Raw genomic sequence first — 22,987 nt, 5'->3', positions numbered from 1 at the left:
TACCTTTTGCTGCCTCTTCCATAGGACTTTGAGAATGATCTGGATATGAGACCCAGATGGACGTAAATCTGTGTTCCTTGATCTTGTTTTGGAGTGACTCTCCCTCTCCCTGGTGTACTTCCCAGATTCCAAAGACCTTACACTACCAGGTGGAGCTTTTTGGTCCTGGACTCAGATGAACTTCTGGGCTTGGGGCTTTTCTGGGGAGATCTTTTTGGGTTTGGCAGTATCATTGATGGGCTGGGTCCAGGCAAAAGGATAAGAAGCTCCATCTTTGTTATTCCTCTCATCAAAATGTGTGCCACTGTGCAGAAGGCTAGTCCTGAGAGCCTCAGGGCCTGAGTGTGGGACCTTGTCCTGAGTCTACTACAGCTTACAGAGGGCCTCAGAGCCATTAGTGATGACCGGAGGATAAAGTCATTAGTGAGTCAGGTAGAGGCTAAATTGTCAGCTAAGAGCAGGTGATGTGAAGTTTTATACGAATATAGTAATGTGCATTTTTCTGGGGAAAGGTTCATTCATCAGATTTTCAAAGGCACTTGTGACTCAAAGTAGATTAAGAACCAGTGATCACTTCTGATTGCTGGTTTGCAATAAAATAAGAAAAATAAGGAGATACCATTGAGTTTTTCATAAACCTAAAAATTTTAAGAATGCCCTTTATTCTAGGATTATGTCTATTCTATTTTTTTTTTGGCATTAAAATATTCTTTCCTTTTACAGGATAATGATAATAGCGAATAGTAACTGTAGAAAACAGTTCTTTCTCAATAAAGTATGAAGTTGATAACACCCCGAATTACAATTTCTTTTTTCTTTCTCCCTTCCCTTCCCTTCTCTTCCTTTCCCTTCAGAGCTGAGCTATGACTTTAACCTAAACCCACTTAGCTGGAAAGCTCCCAGCCCTGCAAACACAGCTTGAAGCCAGAGTTTTGCTTCTCAAGGTGTGGTCTGGCAGAATGGGTGTCACCTAGGGACTTGTAGGAGCATCTTGGTGCACCCCCGAGACCTATTCAAGCAAAATCTGGATTTAGTAAGATTCTCAGGGGACACATATTCACATGAAACTTTGAGGAGCACTGGTTTAAATGACTTAAAAAAAAACAAACAAACTTGTCCCACATGTTAATAAACATCAAGTGTTTCCTGGCTTGATGGTTGAAGAAGAAAAGCATCACACTAAGAATGACAGAGGGGTGTTTTGGTTGTGGAGAGTGGAGTCCTTGCTTGCTGACTGGTTTGTGAATTTCCTATCCCCTTTTGCAGGCTTCCTTCCTTGAAAACGGAATCTGTCACAGAATGCACAACACCAGGAGTGAACCTAATGTCAACCTTGGGCTGTGGTGATGAAGGGGTTCAGGTGTTGTTACTGATGTGACACCCGGGTGCAGACATCTGCAGTGGGGGGCTGTGCGTGTATGGGGAAGGGGGTACGTGGGAACTTCCTGTACTTTCCACTCAATTTTGCCCAAAACTGCTCTAAAGATATATGTTAAAAACAACAACTACAATTGAATATGTGAGCCCTGAGCTTTGCCAAAGATGGGGCAGCCAGTAAGATAAAGCCTGTTAAATTCTTTTTTTATCCGTTTGGATAATAGGTGCTTTTGAAAGAGAGGATTTTGTCAAGTGCCATGATCTCATCATCTGGCAACATCAGTGGGAGAGGATCCAAGGGAAACCCAGGGTGTTGACATGTGGGTGACTCAGGGCCCGCACCGCTGACGGTGAGCAGCCCGGGCTTGGAGTTGGTGGGAGGGGGCCATGCGGACGGTAATGAGGCCTGGAGGCTCTGGCCGTGGGCTCCTACCCGCCCACAAGTGCCGGGCGCTGGCCTCGGCTTCTCTCCACTGTTCTGGGCTGCGTTTCCTCTTTGTTCTTCAGTGGATGGTTGTGACCCGTGGTAGCTCTTTCAAGGGCTCTGCTAACACCAGGCAGCCCGGACCTTAGTTTATAGACATTCCAGCCCAGTTCCCACGCTGTGCCCTCACCGTCAATTCCTGGGGCAGTTAACATGCCTGAAACACGCCCTTTTATGAGTTTTGTTCAGTTTTTTGGTTTATTTAATAATATTACTAACATATGTATAAAGCTTTTAAAAACGTTTTATTCCTGTATCTCATTTGATTCTCACGACGGTGTCTGGTAAACGGAGGGGTGAATGATAGCATCAGGGTGGCTGGTGCTTGTCCTGCAGATAATGAAGAAGCAGGCATCCAGCGAGGGGAATGACTAGACCCAGCTGCATGCTGGTGGGCGACATGGGTGACGTGGGTTACGTGGGTGATGTGGACAACATGAACCACGGTTCTCAGGACTCTTCCTCGGGCATCCCAAGGTCTCTGGTCTTCTAAGCCCTGGGGTCCCACTTATGCTGCTTAAATACTAACTAGGTCAGCAAAATAGGTGACACTTTACTGGTTAGCCATCGAGGGAGAAAATTAACCCCGTGTGTGTTTGCATTTGCGGGATTTTTCCAAAGATAGAACTTTCAAAGAGATTTAGGATCAGGGTGGAAAACAATATAACAAAGCAATTCTTTAAAAGGACTTTTTTTTTTTCATTTGGCTATGCTGTTGTTGCCAAGCGCTTAAATAAACCTTATTTTTATCCACGGAGCTAAGTTTTAAGAAACAAACTACCTGGGAAAACAAGGCTGAGTGAAATGTTTAGGCGGGGCTCAGGGATGCCAAGCTAAGGTCTCATCTGAACAGAGAGGAAACTGGGTGAAACCACGAGGCCCTCAGGGAAGCCCGATTATCAGGATTTGAGGCAAATGGTCCAGGTGGCTGTTTAGCGTCTTCGAATTTACAGCTTCCATTCCAAGCCAGTAACTCAGCTGGGCCCCCCCCCCCCCCCCCCCCCGGTGACCTGTGTTCCACACCTCGGACCAGTTTTCCCGGAGGTGGCGTATTCATTAGCAAATGTGAGAAATTACTAATTAGCACCCCTCTACCAAATTAAAGCAGTGGAGGTTATAGGTGGGTGTTTAAAAAGAAGACCGATTCCTCCTCCCGTTCTCTTCCCTTCTGAGCTGCTTGGATTAACACGGGAAGAATGCCTCCACTAATGAAACCACCATAGCATTCAAGACTTTTAAAACCGAAAAGATGGATGTAAAAAGAATGCTAAGAAAGTTTGAAAAAAATGAAAAAACTCATAACACTCCCATCCTAATGTGATTGTAGCATTTAGCCTTTGTCCACACGGGGCATTTGGTATTGTGGCAACCTCACTGTAACATAACTATTTAGTACTGTACTTTTCTCTCTTAATATGATATCATACATATGCGTTGCCTTCATCATGATAATTTTCAGTGTCTGCGCCATATTGATCACGTTGACACTTTGAATGTACTAGCCAATTCCTTTGATGAACATTTTGATTCTTTCTAGATTTTCTGTTATTGAGCTGGTCAGCAACATTTTGGTGTGTCGATTCTTTGTCTTCTTTGAAATGGTTTCCTTAAGGAAATACCGGCAGCGACAACTGAAAACAAGGCAGCTGGGCAGATGGTGCCACTCTTCTGCTTCGGTCCACACTAGAGGGAGATGCTCAGTGCTTTCAAACCGTCTCACGAGGCTGCTCTTTGAAGTGCTTTTTCAGTCGCTTTAAAATATGTGTCCTAGGTTCCTACCTACGCTTCTGCCTTCATTCTCTCCTACTCCCTCTCTCATTGGCATTCCTCAACCCAAATCTGCCTCTTGGACTCCTCGCAAACATCTGTCTCCCCATCCCTGGAAGGGTCTCGTCTGACTGATCCATCTTTTCACTCCTGGCTCCTTTCTGAAGATCTGTTCTCGGAGGGATGGAGAGGGTAGGGGAACAACATACATTTGAATTGTATCAGTCTCTGGATCTGATGTCTTAGCTCAATATTATTTCTTATCCCACTTACATCACGAGCCCTCAAGGCAAGGGCCTTGCCTCTACATGCACCGTGGAGAACAGAGAGCCCTGCTGCCACCTGGCCAACGGGGAATGTTGTCGTTATAAGGTGTCAGTGATCGGAGGATGTGCAGAAATGTTCAAGGAGGCTGGACCTGTGCTAGAAATGAATGGGGCTTCCTGGGAGGACCACTAAGGGAAGAGGCTTCACAGGAAGGGGGCGGTTCTGAGCTGTCATCTGTGTTTTCAGAAAACGCGATGTCTGGGGCTTCTGCTACTGGGGGATATTGCCACTCGAGAAGGTGCTTGGATGGGGTGCTGGCCACTCAAATATCGCTCCATGGAGCATTTTGAGTCCCGCCAAGTTGAATTCAGGGGAATGACAAGCAAATAGCTTTGGGATAATCCTTCAATGACGTTGAACAGTGGGACCGGAACTCCTTGACAGTTTCTATATTTTAATACTCGAAGTTTCAGAACGGAGGGTGAACTTGAGAGAGGATTTTTTCAGGTATAAAAATCCCTTGTTGGGTCAAGCCAGCGGGACCATCCATTCTCTGTTGACATCCATTCTCTGTTATCCTTTTTGACTTTATCCTAAGATATTAGTGATATATACCTAACCTTCCTAGATAATTTTAGCTAAGGTCTCTCATGAGTTGAACAGAAATTACATCAAGTAGGAGAGAAATCAAAACCCTATCGGGTAAGGGCCCTTACTTCAGGTTTTACAACAACTTAGCTGAGTAGGATGCTTCTACAAAAGGGTTCTTTCTAATGCAGAATCTGTTTTTGTATTTGAAATGTGTTGGTGGTTATGAATTTGCTGTTATGTTTCTATAAGTTGCATAGGAGGGGTACCTATACTTCTATTTACATATTGTTCTATAGCTCAACAAACATTTTAATATACATTTTCTCTTTATTCTTATAACAACTTGTGAAGTAGATATAGGTCTGCTTCCATTTATAGAAGTGGATGGTGAGGCAGAAGAAGGTAAGGGATTCAGGCACCCAGTTGTTAAGTCAGTTTGAAAGCAGTGTTATGTATTTGTCTAGTGTGCTGTCTCTCTGACATGGAAAGTGATGGTAACTTCTAGGGTAATCTCATCCTTTTTTGTCTTTGTGAGTATTCTGTGATTTGCTCGCACTGTCTCTTCTTACAGTCTTTCTGTCTGTCTCATGGGTATCATTCTTGTGTTGTTAAAATACCAGAGACCCCACTGGACTTTGTATTGGTGAAATGGTCAATACAGGAGGCCCAGAAATGACAGCCTTGGGTATTTTCAGGAAACAGAATTGGAAGAGGGGAGGAAAGGAAAGCCCGGTCAGCTAAAGAACCCATTAGACACCACGTGAAGCCCACGTGAGGTATTTAAACAGAAATGTTCTGACGTGTGGGTTGAAGGAGAGTTGTCACTTCTAAGGTGTTTCTGGAATGCTGTAACTGCTCCAGAAATGCTGCAGAGCTGCCGTGATAATGCTGATTTGATCTCCAGTAAATTGTGGCCCTACCAGGAGTGAACATTTTTACCTCTGCTAATAGAAAAGCATAAGTGTTTAAATTGCATTTTAATTGAATTACGTAAATTGCTCATCTTGTCCTTAGGGTCTCTTGGTACATCCAATATCACTACTGTGTGACTTTGGGCAAGTGACTTCACCTCTCTGTGCCCTAGTTTCCTCATTTATGAAATGGCAGTAATATTAGTCTCTACCACATATGGTTATTAGGTGGATGGATTGTGTTTAAGTGAGTCCCCTAGTCAATAAGTGTTAACTATTATTGCTATTATAAAGGCTAACTTGTCCTCACACATATTATCAATGCTAGGTTTGCTCTACCACTGGTAATGAGTACATTTCCTTTTTCATTTTAAAAAATTGTGGTAAAATATAAACATAAAATTTACCATCTTAACCATTTTTTAGCATATGGATCTGTGGCATTAAGTACATTCACAATGGTGTGCAGAACAGGTTATTTTAAGTGGGGAGTGGACCAGGGGAAGGATGGGCATGGGTGCTGTATGTGCAGCATCCAGAGTGAGGGTCTTGGCCGCCTGCCTTTCCAAGCATAGCACAGCGGAGGCGCCAGCAGGGTGACCGGGCCCTGCACAGAGATCTGGGTGACCGTCGTCTGGAAGTTCTGTGAGCCACTGAGAGGCTGAGCCTGACATTTACGTCGCGTCATCTCTCCACTTTGTTTTTCTTCATTTCACTGGCTTCTTTTGCTCAATCACTTTTTGAACCTGGGAAGTGAAGGCCTGGGTTCAGATCCATTTTGCGGATATTATTTGTTTGAAAGGTTAGCAAATCAGTAGCAGAGAGAACCGTTTAGAAGATCTATGTTCCACGATCAGAGGTTCATGACTCCGGTCTTCCAGGGCGTCTGGATTAAGCCTGGCGTGGAACTCAGTGATTTTACTGCATTCCTTGAAATTGACCAGGCCAGAAGTTTAGAAGGTCAGTTTCTGAAAATCATAAGGTTGTGGGAACAAGCAGACTTTAATAAAAATGGGAAGCCTATACGCCTATCTCTCAGATTACTTCTTCAAGTTGCTGGTGGCACCATCATCCCGTAGCTGGTGAGCATGAGAACAGCTGGAAAAGTGACTGATCTGATGCTTGGCACGTGTGTCTGCAAGTTCAGTCTCAGAGAGATGGTTTGAAATGCATTTATTCTTCCATGTATCCCTTCAACAAACATGTTCTGAGTATGTGCTAGAAATTGTAGTGGTCACTGGAATTCTGCTTTTTAAAAGGATCTCGTCTCCCCCAGAGAGGGTTTATTGCAAGAAGTTTCTAAAATGTAACTTCTCAGGCAAATGCCTTTTATCCCCAGTGTCAACTTTGTTATTTAACTCTTCTGGACCTGTTTAGTTTACAGGTGTCAAACAGACACAAGCTTTTTACTATACGTGAGAGATCCTAGGTTGGCAGACTGTTAAACATCAAAGAGCATCAGCTGTCTCCAAGGTGGCTGTTCTAGAAGTTTCTTAGAGCTCAGAAAGTGAACTATTGGCAAACTAAAGGGTCCAGGTGGGCACACCCAGATGCAACCACCTAGGGGCTAGAGATTTTAGTTTAATTTTTTCTAGCTTTATTGAGATATAATTGACATATATCATTGTGCATGTTTAAGGTGTACAATGTACTGATTTTATATGTGTGTATACCCCAAAATGATTGCCACAATAAGGTTGGTTAACACATCCATCACCTTATGTAGTTACAATATTTTTTTTATGTTGAGAACTTTTAAAATCTACTCTCTCAGCAACTTTTAAGTATACAACACAGTATTGTTAACTCTAATCACCGTGCTGTACATTACATCCCCAGGACCTATTCATCTTATAACTGGAAGTTTGTACCCTTTGACCATGTTCACCCATTTCCTCCATCTCCATTCCCCGCCCCTGGCAACCAACAATCTGTTCTTCCTTTCTATAAGTGTGGTTTCTAAGTTTTTAAAATTTATTATTATTAACTAAGCAAGGGCTTAGTTGCTCCATGGCACGTGGGACCTTCCCAGACCAGGGCTTGAACCTGTGTCTCCTGCATCGGCAGGCAGATTCTTTTTTTTATTTTTTTAAAGGATATTTATTTTACTTTTTTTTTTCTTTAAAGGAATTCCTTTTATTTTTATTTTTTATTTATTTATTTATTTATTTATTTATTTAGTTAGTTTTAGCTGTGTTGGGTCTTCGTTTCTGTGCGAGGGCTTTCTCTAGTTGCGGCAAGCGGGGGCCACTCTTCATCGTGGTGCGCGGGCCTCTCACCATCGTGGCCTTTCGTTGCGGAGCACAGGCTCCAGACGCGCAGGCTCAGTAGCTGTGGCTCACGGGCCTAGTTGCTCCGCGGCATGTGGGATCCTCCCAGACCAGGGCTCGAACCCGTGTCCCCTGCATTGGCAGGCAGATTCTCAACCACTGCGCCACCAGGGAAGCCCGGCAGGCAGATTCTTAACCACTGCGCCACCAGGGATGCCCAGATCCTCAGATTTTATTCAACTTTTTTTGTACCATTTTACCAACCTCTCCCTATTTCCCTCAGAGTGTGTGTTTTTTAGATACCACATATAAATGAGATCATACAGTTTTTGTCTTTTTCTGTCTTATTTCACTTAGCATAATGCCCTCAAGGTTCATCTGTGTAGTCACAAATGGCAGGATTTTTCCTTTTTATGGCTGAGTAATATTCCATCTCATATATATCACATCTTCTTTATTGTAAATAATGTTGCAATGAACATAGGGGTGCAGATACCTTTTGAGATGGTGATTTCACTTCCTTCCAATAAATACTCAGAAGTGGAATTATTGCCAGGTCATATGGTAATTCTATTTTAAATTTCTTCAGGAACCTCCATACCATTTTCACTGCGCCAATTTACATTCTTACCAACAGTGTACAGGGGTTCCCTTTTCTTCACATCCTCACCAACACTTGTTATCTCTTTTCTTTTTGATATAAAGATTTTTATTTAGCCATCTATCCATCTGTCCATCCATCCATCCATCCATCCATCTAGAAAGCATTGCATATGCTCGCAGGCATTAGGAATTTTCATGAGCAGGGAATCATATGTAGAATTTCCCCGTCGAGTCTGACCATGGAAACCCAGGTATTCTGTGGAACAGAGTTTTAGAGACACTAAAAAGTGAAGTGTGCAATACTCTTGCATTTGCTTTAGTGCCTCTCCTATAAAACCTAAACTGACTAGGCTTTATATCTACCGGGGTATTTTTCAAAGAGTAAGATTTTTGGAAAGCAGCAGCTAGACTTTGTTATATCCTAAGATGCTGTGAACTCTCTTCTTCTCCCAGTTATCTGTGGTGCTCAACTTTCAGTTTGGATGAAGAGAATAGAGACATGGGTATCTGAGTGTGCCAGGCCTCCCCTCCTGCATTTTCTAGATAAACAAAAACTGCCACCTTTCTTTCATGCAGAGCCACCTGGCCTCTGGCCTCACACCTGGGATGTTTCATCTCGAAGTATCTGGTGGACCTGCCTTTCCACTCTCTGCCTCCTACTCCTAATTGGAATCCGGGGAGTTGTGAATGTGTGCTTGGGTAGAAGCAAGAATTGTTCCACCACCTGGAGGTTCGGCAGGCACACCCCTGTGGTGTTTACGTTTGTGTGAAGGTGCAGAGGTCCTGGCCGGAAACTCATGTCTTGGATTGGGTCTAACATGCTGGTGATGCCCGGGGAAATGCACCCCCCAATTTCCTGGGGTCCCCAGCTTCTACCCTCTCCCTGAAGTCACCTATCTCATCCCACCGTGGATAGGGTGGTGGGTGATGTTGGGGAGAGGATGAGGAAGGATATCTCCCTTTACGTATTTAAGGGTCAAGGGGTCATAAATGTTTCCTTGGCTGAAGAACACTACTTCCTGATATGTTGCTTGCCTTGCTATTAGGTTTCTTAGCAGGAAGACATAGGTTCTCCTTCCCTCCCACAAATATTCCAAGGTGTGGAGATGGTCACACTACAAAGATATGTAATAGAAAAGAAGATGAAAATGGCTTCAAGTCCCTTCCTGCCTATCTGGAGGAAGTAGAAGAGTGAACCTACAAACAAAAATAGTTGTTTCCCTAAGTTCATAAAAATCGCCTTCAAAAATACAAATGGCTCCATTGTCCTGTATGATAACATGATGAGTGACGTGTTTAAAGAGCCACTTGGATGTAAGCTTTTAGTTTCACGCAAGTACATGTGTCAGTATCATCATTATCAAAATAAGACAATTTATGTGAAAGTGCTCTGTAAACAGTAAAAGAAGTATGTATAGGAAGTGACTCTTGTTGTTCTTGCCCTGTTACGAATGCCACCTATTAAAGCTCTGGTTTTGTGGGGTGGCTTTTCTAAGGCTGGCTTTTACTGCTTAAACCATGTGAATACCCACTCGATGGATCTCCGGAGGCTCCTAGGGTCAAAATATCTCTCCTTGTTGTGTTACCTCAAATTCCCATCATTTGTCCTGCTTGTATGTCAGCTGCACAGGACAATATAGTAAGGTATGCTCATTATAATGTAGCTTATTTGAAAATATAGCAGAGAGAAGAGTTTTAAGGTGTTGGGGCAAAGGACAGATTTATTTTGAAATGGGAAGGTAGGGAGAGGAAGCAGATGACCTGAGGTTGGTGGTGCTCTAGGAAGTAGAAGTCAGAGAAGCAGCAAGCACAGAGCAAAGGAGAAGGAACAGTGAAAACCCTATTCGCTATTTGTGGTTGTTCCCTGTTGTTCAGTTTCAGTGAATCTGACAAGATCCTTGCCATTTAGAAGTTCATGATCATTGGGACAATGGAGATATAGATAAACATAGTGTAGACATTAACACATATCTATGTTAAATAAAGTATTTCCATTATTGTGCATGCAGTTAGTAGGGTGACAGATGGTGGGGAATTCTATGAAATTCATTTTCACATAGGGTGCCTGAAAACGTCCTTGACTCCCAGGGAGTCAGCAGGAAAAAGCAGCCTTCAGGAGCCTTACAGCATGGGAGAAGTTCTAGATGCAGGACAGGGGAGTCCAGGCATAGGATGGGGTTGAAGAGAGGACTTGGACTCCCATAAGGTTAACAGCTGACCTTTCAGCAGAAACTCTGCAGGCCAGAAGGGAGTGGCAGGACATATTTAAAGTGATGAAAGGGAAAAACCTACAACCAAGATTACTCTACCCAGCAAGGATCTCATTCAGATTCAACGGAGAAATTAAAGCCTTTACAGACAAGCAAAAGTTAAGAGAATTCAGCACCATCAAACAGCTTTACAACAAATGCTAAAGGATCTTCTCTAGGCAGGAAACACAAAAGAAGGAAAAGACCTACAAAAACAAACCCCAAACAATTAAGAAAATGGTAATAGGAACATACATATCGATAATTACCTTAAATGTAAATGGATTAAATGCTCCAACCAAAAGATATAGACTAGCTGACTGGATACAAAAACAAGACCCATATATATGCTGTCTACAAGAGACCCACTTCAGACCTAGGGACCCATACAGACAGAAAGTGAGGGGATGGAAAAAGATATTCCATGCAAATGGAAATCAAAGAAAAGAAAGCTGGAGGAACAATTCTCATATTAGACAAAATAAACTTTAAAATAAAGACTATTACAAGAGACAAAGAAGGACACTACATAATGATCAAGGGATCAATCCAAGAAGAAGATATAACAGTTGTAAATATTTATGCACCAAACATAGGAGCACCTCAGTACATAAGGCAAATGCTCACAGCCATAAAAGGGGAAATTGACAGTCATAGTAGGGGACTTTAACACCCCCACTTTCACCAATGGACAGATCATCCAAAATGAAAATAAATACAGAAAAACAAGCTTTAAATGACACATTAAACAAGATGGACTTAATTGATATTTATAGGACATTCCATCCAAAAACAACAGAATACACTTTCTTCTCAAGTGCTCATGGAACATTCTCCAGGATAGATCATATCTTGGGTCACAAATCAAGCCTTGGTAAATTTAAGAAAATTGAAATTGTATCAAGTATCTTTTCCGACCACAACGCTATGAGATTATATCAAATACAGGAAAAAAACTGTAAAAAATACAAACACATGGAGGCTAAACAATACACTACTAAATAACCAAGAGATCACTGAAGGAATCAGAGAAAACCAAAAAATACCTAGAAACAAATGACAATGAAAACGTGACAACCCAAAACCTATGGGATGCAGCAAAATTAGTTCTAAGATAGAAGTTTATAGCAATATAATCCTACTTCAAGAAAAAAGAAAAACCTCAAGTAAACAACCTAACCTTACACCTGAGGCAATTAGAGAAAAAAGAACAAAAAAACCCCAAAGTTAGCAGAAGGAAAGAAATCAAAATGATCAGATCAGAAATAAATGAAAAAGAAATGAAGGAAGCAATAGCAGAGATCAATAAAACTAAAAGCTGGTTGTTTGAGAAGATAAACAAAATTGATAAACCATTAGCCAGACTCATCAAGAAAAAAAGGGAGAAGACTCAAATCAACAGAATTAGAAATGAAAAAGGAGAAGTAACAACCGACACTGCAGAAATATAAAGAATCATGAAAGATAACTACAAGCAACTCTATGTCAATAAAATGGACAACCTGGAAGAAATGGACACATTCTTAGAAAAGCACAACCTTCTGAGACTGAACCAGGAAGAAATAGAAAATATAAACAGATCAATCGCAAGTAAAGAAATTGAAACTGTGATTAAACATCTTCCAACAAACAAAAGCCCAGGACCAGATGGCTTCACAGGTGAATTCTATCAAACATTTAGAGAAGAGCTAACACCTATCCTTCTCAAACTCTTCCAAAATATAGGAGAAGGAGGAACACTCCTAAACTCATTCTATGAGGCCACCATCACGCTGATACCAAAACCAGACAAAGATGTCACAAAACAGAAAACTACAGGCCAATATCACTGATGAGCATAGATGCAAAAATCCTCAACAAAATACTAGCAAACAGAATCCAACAGCACATTAAAAGGATCATACACCATAATTAAGTGGGGTTTATCCCAGGAATGCAAGGATTCTTCAATATACGCAAATCAATCAATGTGATACACCATATTAACAAATTGAAGGAGAAAAACCATATGATTATCTCAATAGATGCAGAAAAAGCTTTTGACAAAATTCAACACCCATTTATGATAAAAACTATCCAGAAAGTGCGCATAGAGGGAACTGCCTCAACATAATAAAGGCCATATACAACAAACCCACAGCCAAAATCATTCTCAATGGTGAAAAACTGAAAACATTTCCTCTAAGATCAGGAACAAGACAAGGATGTCCACTCTCACTGCTATTATTCAACATAGTTTTGGAAGTTTTAGCCACAGCAATCAGAGAAGAAAAAGAAATAAAAGGAATCCAAATCAGAAAAGAAGAAGTAAAACAGTTACTGTTTGCAGATGACATGATACTATACATAGAGAATCCTAAAGATGCTACCAGAAAACTAGAGCTAATCAATGAATTTGGTAAAGTAGCAGGATACAAAATTAATGCACAGAAATCTCTTGCATTCCTATACACTAACGACGAAAAATCTGAAAGAGAAATTAAGAAAACACTCCCATTTACCATTGCAACAAAAAGAATAAAATACCTAGGAGTAAACCTACCTAAGGAGACAAAAGACCTGCAGAAAACTATAAGACACTGATGAAAGAAATTAAAGATGATACAAACAGATGGAGAGATATACCATGTTCTTGGATTGGAAGAATCAACATTGTGAAAATGACTATGCTACGCAAAGCAATCTACAGATACATTGCAATCCCTAGCAAACTATCAATGGCATTTTTCTCAGAACTAGAACAAAAAATTGCACAATTTGTATGGAAACACAAAACACCCCGAATAGCCAAAGCAATCTTGAGAAAGAAAAACGGAGCTGGAGGAATCAGACTCCCTGACTTCAGACTATACTACAAGGCTACAGTAATCAAGACAGTATGGTATTGGCACAAAAATAGAAATATAGATCAATGGAACAGGATAGAAACCCCAGAGATAAACCCACGCACATATGGTCACTTTATCTTTGATAAAGGAGGCAAGAATATACAGTGGAGAAAAGACAGCCTCTTCAATAAGTGGTGCTGGGAAAACTGGACAGCTACATGTAAAAGAATGAAATTAGAACAGTCCCTAACACCATACACAAAAATAAACTCAAAATGGATTAAAGACCTAAATGTAAGGCCAGACACTATAAAACTGTTAGAGGAAAACATAGGAAGAACACTCTTTGACATAAATCACAGCAAGATCCTTTTGGACTCACCTCCTAGGGAAATGGAAATAAAAACAAATGGGACCTAATGAAACGTAAAAGCTTTTGCATAGCAAAGGAAAGCATAAACAAGATGAAAAGACAACCCTCAAAATGGGAGAAGATATTTGCAAATGAAGCAACTGACAAAGGATTAATCTCCAAAATACACAAGCAGCTCATGCAGCTCAATATCAAAAAAAATAAACAACCCAATCCAAAAATGATCAGACCTAAATAGACATTTCTCCCAAGAAGATATACAGATTGCCAACAAACATATGAAAGGATGCTCAACATCACTAATCATTAGAGAAATGCAAATCAAAACTACAATGAGGTATCACTTCACACCAGTCAGAATGGCCATCATCAAAAAATCTACAAACAATAAATGTGGAGAAAAGGGAACCCTCATACACTGTTGGTGGGAATGTAAATTGATACAGCTACTATGGAGAACAGTATGGAGGTTCCTTATTTTTTTTTTTTTTTTTTAAATCCATTTTTTTTTTTTAATAGCTACTTTATTTATTTATTTATTTATTTTATTTTTGGCTGTGTTGGGTCTTCGGTTCGTGCGAGGGCTTTCTCTAGTTGCGGCAAGCGGGGGCCACTCTTCATCGCGGTGCGGGGACCGCTCTTCATCGCGGTGCGCGGGCCTTTCACTATCGCGGCCCCTCCCGTTGCGGGGCACAGGCTCCAGACGCGCAGGCTCAGCAGTTGTGGCTCACGGACCCAGTTGCTCCGCGGCATGTGGGATCTTCCTAGACCAGGGCTCGAACCCGTGTCCCCTGCATTAGCAGGCAGATTCTCAACCACTGCGCCACCAGGGAAGCCCTGGAGGTTCCTTATAAAACTAAAAATAGAACTACCATATGACCCAGCAATCCCACTACTGGGCATATACCCTTAGAATACCATAATTCAAAAAGAGTCATGTACCACAGTGTTCACTGCAGCACTATTTACAATAGCCAGGACAGGGAAGGAACCTAAGTGTCCATTGACAGATGAATGGATAAAGAAGATGTGGCACATATATACAATGGAATATTACTCAGCCATAAAAAGAAATGAAATTGAGTTATTCATAGTGAGGTGGATGGACCTAGAGTCTGTCATACAGAGTGAAGTAAGTCAGAAAGAGAAAAACAAATACCGTATGCTAACACATATATATGGAGTCTAAAAAAAAATGGTTCTGATGAACCTAGGGGCAGGACAGGAATAAAGACGCAGATGTAGAGAATGGACTTGAGGACCCAGGGAGGGGGAAGGGTAAGCTGGGACAAAGTGAGAGAGTAGCATTGATATATATACACTACCAAATGTAAAATAGATAGCTAGTGGGAAGCAGCTCATAGCAGGGGGAGATCAGCTCAGTGCTTTGTGGCCACCTAGAGGGGTGGGATTGGGATAGTGGGAGGGAGATGCAAGAGAGTGGGGATATGGGGATATACGTATACATATAGCTCATTCACTTTGTTATACAGCAGAAACTAACACAACAATGTAAAGCAATTATACTCCAATAAAGATGTTAAATTAAAAAAAATTTTTTAAAAAGAGAGGACTTGGAGCTTGGAATAGAAATTTGCAGGTTGATCACTGAAATATGCAGGAAATATAACATAAATTACCAAGACACTGTCCTGGGTTAACACACAAGGGTTTCAATGTGTTGTCAGAAATCCTGATAAATGTATCTTCTTTCCCTAAACTCAGCACAAATGCCAGGTCCTTTAGTGCATGCAGAGTCTTACTGAAGGGCTCCAGAAAATGTGTGCGGCTTCTGAGCAGACGTTCTGTGCAAGTGAAAATGTATTTGCTGAAATGTATGCCATCAAGTCAGAGCTGATCCTTGGAATATGGACTGTACATGCTGCTGTGTGCTGTGATTTTGGCAAAGACTCTGGGTCCTTCTGGATATTTTGCTTGCTGTATGGGTCTTGAAAAAAATACAGTCTAAGCTCTGTGGCATAGGAGCTGCCACTTACTGGCTGATTGCTTGACTAAGCTAGTTTTTATTTCTCTTTTGGCCTTTGGAGAAATCTTAACTGAATTTACTTTGAAAGGGTTATTTCTTTGAAGTTCATTAAAATATGTTCATTAAAACTATGTTTCCATATTCAACAACATGTTTAGTCAAAACCACTGAGATTCTGCCGCTTTGCGGCTTTGGCCAGATCCTGCCTATGTGGAAGTTGATTCTTAGAAATATGGAGGATGTGATAGAGAAGAAGGTTCAAATTCCCTGAGGCTCAGAGTTGTAATTTATAATCATGACTTCCAAATGGTTAAAATTTCAGAATATCCAAAGCCATTATTTTCATTAACTGATAATTGTTTATTGATGCATGTCTGAGCTCAAACTAAGGTGAAATTTTACCTTTTAATAGCGGTGTTTTAAGTGTTAAGTCCATTTCATCCACATTCAACAAAATTTGAACATCTCCTAAGTGTCAGGCACTTTTCTAGTACTGTCCCAGGCAGACAAAACCCCTCAGTCCGTTCTGAGTAACTTGCTTTTTTTTTTTTTATAAATTTATTTATTTATTTTTGGCTATGTTGGGTCTTCGTTTCTGTGCGAGGGCCTTCTCTAGCTGCAGCGAGTGGGGACCACTCTTCATCGTGGTGCGCGGGCCTCTCTCTATCGCGGCCTCTCTTATTGCGGAGCACGGCTCCAGATGCGCAGGCTCAGTAGTTGTGGCTCATGGGCCCAGTTGCTCCACGGCATGTGGGATCTTCCCAGACCAGGGCTCGAACCCGTGTCCCCTGCATTGGCAGGCAGACTCTCAACCACTGCGCCACCAGGGAAGCCCAGTAACTTGCTTTTTTAAAAGAAATACACGGGGATGTCTTTTGGGGCAAGAAAGTGAGTTTTCCATTGTTAGCATTCTTTCCCTGCCTGCCCTACTGAGTCCTCTTACTCTTGGGGGACTCGACAACTTGCTTGCCCTTATCTTTTATTTTTGGCTGCACCATGCAGCATGAGGGATCTTAGTTCCCCGACCAGGGATCGAACCTGTGCGCCCTGCAGTGGAAGCGTGGAATCTTAACCACTGGACCTCCAGGGAAGTCCCAAAGCTGATTTATTTTTTTGGCCACGCTTCGTGGCTTGCGGGATCTTCCTTCCTTGACCAGGGATCGAACCTGGGTCCACGACAATGAAAGCACTGGGTCTTAACCACTGTACTGCCAGGGAATTCCCATGCCCTCGTCTTACTGATTTTCCCCATTCAGGTCGGAGAACTGGAGCCGAGAGCAGGAGAGGTCACTTACCACCCTGCTGTCCTAAAACAGAGTCCACAACCACCCATTCTCACTCACAGGAGTATTGAGAGGAAGTTGATGGGATGCACTAGCCAGGCCCTTCACCCAGCAGGCACCTTACGTAGCCTGGCACGTGGCTTATTAGGCACGAGTGAATGAATGCACTCATGAACGAATGATGCAGGTTTCCAGAAATTTAGGCAATGGCAAAATGCATCCCAAACCTAATAGATTGAAAATGTTTCAGAAGTGATTTATGTCTTCTCAGGTTTGCTTGGAAATTTCATCTCCCAGTGGTTTGGCGTGCTGTAGATCCAGATCAAAGAGAGTGCTCTGTTATTTATTTATTTTTTTAAATGACCATTTTGTATTTATTTATTTATTTAATTTTGGCTGCGTTGCGTCTTCGTTGCTGCGTGCGGGCTTTCTCTAGTCGCTGAGAGAGGGGGCTACTCTTCGTTGCAGTGCACGGGCTTCTCATTGCGGTGGCTTCTCTTGTTGCGGAGCATGGGCTTTAGGTGCACGGGTTTCAGTAGTTGTGGCATGTGGGCTCAGTAGTTGTGGCCTGTGGGCTCTAGAGCACAGGCTCAGTACTTGTGGCACACGGGCTTAGCTGTTCCGCGGGATGTGGGATCTTCCTGAACCAGGGCTCGAACCCAAGTCCCCTGCATTGGCAGGCGGATTCTTAACCACTGCGCCACCAGGGAAGTCCCGAGAGTGCTCTCTTATTACATAGCTTTATTGTTGACAGCTTCTCACTCACATTATCTTCTTTATGTTGTGGAATTTCATGGTACAATCTAAACCTCTGTATAACCGGCTCCCTCCATACTTATGTGACGTAATCCAATGTACTTTAGGTAACATATTTTGGGTTCAAAGAAGCCTTAAAGAGTATGGAATCTGCGTGAATTCAAATTGTTTCCTGCTCTATTTCTTCCAGCTTGACACCAGGGCAGCTTTATGCTGGCCACAAAATCGAGCTCGTTTCTGAAATGGGGGCTATCTCAGTAACCAACAGGGGGCATATGTTCTTGCATCTTTCTTTTGTTTAACCCAAATATTGACACATTCTCTCTTAAACATTGACAATGCCTGTGAAAAAGCCAAACAGTATTACTCAAATTCGTTAAATCAATGATTAAAGATTTTTAATCTTGTCTTTCAAACAGTAAGAATGGCTGACATGCCTAGTATAGATATGAGTTGTACAGTAACTAAAAACATCTTTTCCACAAAATCCAAGTTAATTATTGCCTGATGTCGATTTACAGTCCATCTCAGCTTAATCCCTTTTGTTACTTAACACGGGACTTATACTGAAAAAAAAAAATATCCTGAAGTCAACTATTTATTATTTTTACCTGATAGAGAGTCATAGGAATTTAGAACTGGAAAAGACCTAGGAAACCTATGGTTTATCTCGGACCTAAACACTGGAGGTCCAAAGCGATCAAATAACTTCCCTGAAATTTCAGAGATAGTTAGTGATGACCCAGGAATGGAACCCAGTTTTCCTGACCAACACCAGTGATTCACGGCAATGCCCACTCCCAGCCGTGACCTCAACACTCCCTCTGAAGAAAGAATTCTCAGACTCACCTTGAGCTGGGAACTCATACAGGTGGGGCTGACCTGCAGAAGCTGCAGCTGTCCTCCTGGGTGGCCTGTTAAGAAAAGAGGAACATTTCTCTTTTTCTAAAACCCGTTCGTTCTAGAGTAGGGGCTGATAGTTTATTTCAAAAGTATTTATCATAGCCATCATCACCATTATTATATTTTGCATTTTATAGGATTAACATTTTCCCGTACTTTCACATGCCCTCTTATCCTCATTGTACCTTTGAGTGGCAGGTGCTAGTGTTCCCATATTGCTGGTGAGGCTTGGGGCTGAGTATGTCATTTGCTGGAGGTCACATAACCAGTAGGTATGAGTAGGTAGTAGGTACAAGCTCTCGCTAGAATCCAGGTCTTTTCACTCCTCTCCTTTGTCCGTTCACTTATATTAAACCTTCTGTTACTGAGATGACAAATCCTTGTGTAACTCTGAGGGAGGAATTTAAATCTTTGATTTATGTTGAAAAACATCTTGGATTATTTGATTCCTGCTAAGTCACTCTCTTTGGCTTCTGACTTTTGCAAAATCCTCACCAAAAGGCTAGTTCATGCCTGGGTTTCTGTTTGGAAGGTTCCCGTTCCAGGTGTCTGCTCTGTGGCCCTGGACTCGACTGCACTGCGTTTCCACTTAGGGAAGATCCCAGGCCAAGCTGGCGATGGTCCTTTAGTTCCCAGAAGACAACACCGGAGGCACCTGTCTCATCTTTTCTCACGTGCGCTTTCCAAATCCTGAAATCTGTGGCTTTCTGGAAGTTTCTGTTAAGATCTCAGGGGCTTATTCTAATGGTTACAAAGGGCTGGTTGGGTCAATTTCCTTAGGGCATGACCTTTCTCTCTGGGAGAATTCTGCACCTACAAATCATGGATGGAACAAGGAAGTATTTTTATTCGTGTGTCCTGCATTCCCTTTTTTCTTTTGAGTAGTCTCCCGAAGGCCTCAGGATTACCCCTCTCGCCCGGTCCTCGCCTCAAATGTAAACAAATCATAAATTCTGCAGTAAAGCAGTGCAAAGGTTTTAAAGACTGTGTTTACAACCTGGCTTGATCTTCTAAAAACCGAACTTTACCCGAGATAGAGAAAAATCCAAGGAAGAAAGAAAAGAGAGAAAGAGCTTGCATCGCCTAAATCTCTCTTTTCACCTCACCGTCCACCAGTCCTGGAGAAACGCATTCCTGGTACTCAGAGCCCAGCGTTCTCACCTACCGACATCTGCCATCCAAGTTAATGGCAGGTGGGTGTTTGTACTGCCCACAAAACCTGTTCCTGGTGATTAATGATCAGTTAGTTACATGTTTCAGATCTACAGGATGGCTTCTGTGGATAGGAGAGAATGTTCTGAGCTTCAGACTTTTTTGTTCTTTCGAGAAGTCTGGCCATGGACTCAAAGGCATCCAGAGCCGTGGATGCAGGGTGACCCTCTGAGATGGCCCTGCCTTTGGGTCCACTTGCCAAAACCTCCAAAAGGCTGCCTTTCGTGCTTCCATTCTTGCAGGAAAGATCATCAGAGAGACAGGCAAGTCAAGGCTATTAGCAGTCCCTGGAAAGAATGAAGGGCTGAACCTGGGAATCTGGGGGTGGCTCCATCATTTAGACTCTTTGGGGAGGTGTCATCGATTTAAAAATATTGAGCGAGTGCCCCATGACCACTTTAATCATCTACCTTGGCAAGAGGATCTGAAATAACATTTACCTTTCTTGTTGTTTTCAATTAGCAGCAAGCAATGAGCGCCGGGTCTGCTGACCTTGCCCCCTCCCCAGACTTCTTCCCCATTAATCCCAGCCGGCCCATCCCTGCAGCCACTCCTACAGTCCCTCACCACCGGGGCTACACAGCCGTGATGAGCTACATACTTTCTTTGGGCTGTATCTGCCTTTATTTTTCACGTGCGCTGGCTTTCTCTCCTGCTTGTGAGTGTAAGAGTCTCAGGATAGACAGAGAAGCACCTAATAGCACAGTGAAGGCAGAGTGACTGACTCTGCCTGGTCATTGGTTGGGAGCTGAATCTAAAAGTCTCCACAGTTCAGCTGGCGAGACAGGGCTCCGCTGGCATGAGAGTCGACTATGTGCCAGTGGCTGAGCCACCAGAGGTGGATTTGCCACCGTCATTGTCTCCATCAGTCCCTGCTAAAGTTACCCAGCAACGAAAATAGTCATCCTCATAATATCTTTGGATCTGGACAATGGTATTTTTGAATTCTGTATATAATTCTAAAGGAACATTGCTATTTTTATTAAACTTGCCTCAAAGATATGCTTGCTATAAAAAACACTTCTTCAAGACACATTCCTGAATTTTCTCCTCTTAACCTCATACTCTACTGTATAGAAATTCTGGACCCACCGCTGGCTACCTCCGTGGGTTACAAAGATGGAGTTTGAGGGGCTCACAGTAAAAGAAAACTGATGAGTCAATATTGGTCAATACGGAAACCCTATCACAAGGCCAGCAAATGTCAGAAACAAACGTTTTATTTGAGATGTCATACATTTCAGGGCGTAGTAGTAGGAGTGTGACTGACGGGTACTTGTTTCAGAAGGGGATGGAGGTAATTTTGCTGCACACATCCTGCCAAGCACAGGGTAAATAAATAACATTCAGCAAGTTAGAATTTGTTTAAACAGTGGGCGTCTCACCGGGTGTCAGAATCATAAATGTGCCTCAAGTTCCTTTTATCCCATCTTCTGCATATAACAATCCTGATCCCTAACTGCAACAGTTTTTTGGATTGCCTAATAAAGCAAACTGTCCTTTAAACACAAACTGTTAAGCGACAAACTCGGATGAAAGTTACGCTTTCAGGAATCCAAACCTCAATGATGCGCGGTGTAAATCCAAAATAATAGTGATTCCTCAGTGAGAACTTTGCTTCAACAACTGACCCCATGTGGTCTGATTCCCCCCAATCTGCATAACAACCTGTGAGATAGATGTGATCATCCCCATTATACACATGAGAAGACTGAGGCTCAGAAGGTAGATAATGTGCCCAGGAGCAGAGCTGTAAGTGCTGCAGCAGCACCTGCATCCAGGTCTGTCTGACAACAAAGCTCCTGCTTGTTGTACTTCACAATATTAATACATAGAATTGGGTTTGGCATGCAAGGGAGCCCGTTGGAATTATATTCCAGATATTTTCTAAACCATTTATTTTATTTTATTTTTTCCTTTTCCACTTGGCTTTTAGGAAATTTTTTAAAAATTGAAGTACTGTTGATTTATAATATTGTGTTAGTTTCAGGTGTATGGTAAAGTGATTCAGAATATATATCTATATTCTTTTTTTAAAAATTCCTTTCCATAGTAGTTTATTACAAGATAGTGACTATAGTTCCCTGTGCTATCCAGTAAATCCTTGCTGTTTCTTTATTTTATATGTGGTAGTGTGCATCTGTTAATCCCATACTCCCAACTTATCTCTCTTCCCACCCCGCCCCCCTTTCCCCTTCGGTAACATAAGTTTGTTTTTTATGTATGTGAGTCTGTTTCTGTTTTGTAAATATGGTGTCACTTCTTTCATTTGTATTATGTTTTAGATTCCACATGTAAGTGATATCATATAATAGTTGTCTTTCTATGTCTGACTTACTTCACTTAGTATGATAATCTCTAGGTCCATCCATGTTGCTGTAAATGGCAAAATTTCATATTTTGTTATGGCTGAATTGTATTCCATTGTATATATGTACCACATCTTCTTTATCCATTCATCTGTCGATGGACACTTAGGTTGCTTCCATGTCTTGGCTATTGTAAGTAGTGCTGCTGTGAACACTAGGGGTGCACGTATCATTTTGAATTATAGTTTTCCCTGAATATACGCCCAGGAATGGAATTGCTGGATCATATGGCAACTCTATTTTCAGTTTTTTCAGGAACCTCCATACTGTTCTCCATAGTGGCTACACCAATTTACATTCCCACCAACAGTGTAGGAAGGTTCCTTTTCTCCACACCCTCTCCAGCATTTATTATTTGTGGACAAGTCATTTATTTTAAAAGGGACAAGGGGGAGAAGGTCATATATGGCTTTATTGCTTTCTTCTCTTCACCTCCCATTTCACTGCTTTTTTTTTTCTTCATTCCAATTCCTCTCTTGGTCACCTCAAGTCCTGCCTAGATCCTATATTTTTTTTTAAGTAATTAATTAATTTTATTTATTTTTGGCTGCGTTGGGTCTCCGTTGCTGCACAGGCTTTCTCCAGTTGTGGGGAGCCGCGGCTACTCTTTGTTTCGGAGCGCGGGCTTCTCACTGAGGTGGCTTCTCTTGTTGCGGAGCACGGGATCTAGGCGCGCAGGCTTCGGTAGTTGCAGCATGCAGTCTCAGTAGTTGTGGCTCGTGGGCTCTAGAGCGCATGCTCAGTAGTTGTGGTGCAC

At 42.1% G+C, this 22,987-nt stretch overlaps 1 long non-coding RNA gene across 1 annotated transcript; it reads left to right on the top strand.

Annotated features, from left to right (window-relative positions):
* The first annotated feature begins 7,549 nt into the window (after positions 1 to 7,549).
* Positions 7,550 to 22,742, top strand: LOC309639592. Its single transcript, XR_014251772.1, has 2 exons — positions 7,550 to 14,189; positions 14,564 to 22,742. It is a non-coding gene; the product is annotated as an uncharacterized lncRNA (long non-coding RNA).
* Positions 22,743 to 22,987: the final 245 nt, after the last annotated feature.

Source organism: Balaenoptera physalus (genome assembly GCF_965194825.1).
Source record: "Balaenoptera physalus genome assembly, chromosome: 12".
NCBI lineage: Eukaryota > Metazoa > Chordata > Mammalia > Artiodactyla > Balaenopteridae > Balaenoptera > Balaenoptera physalus.
This window is presented reverse-complemented; position numbering and strand designations above follow the sequence as displayed.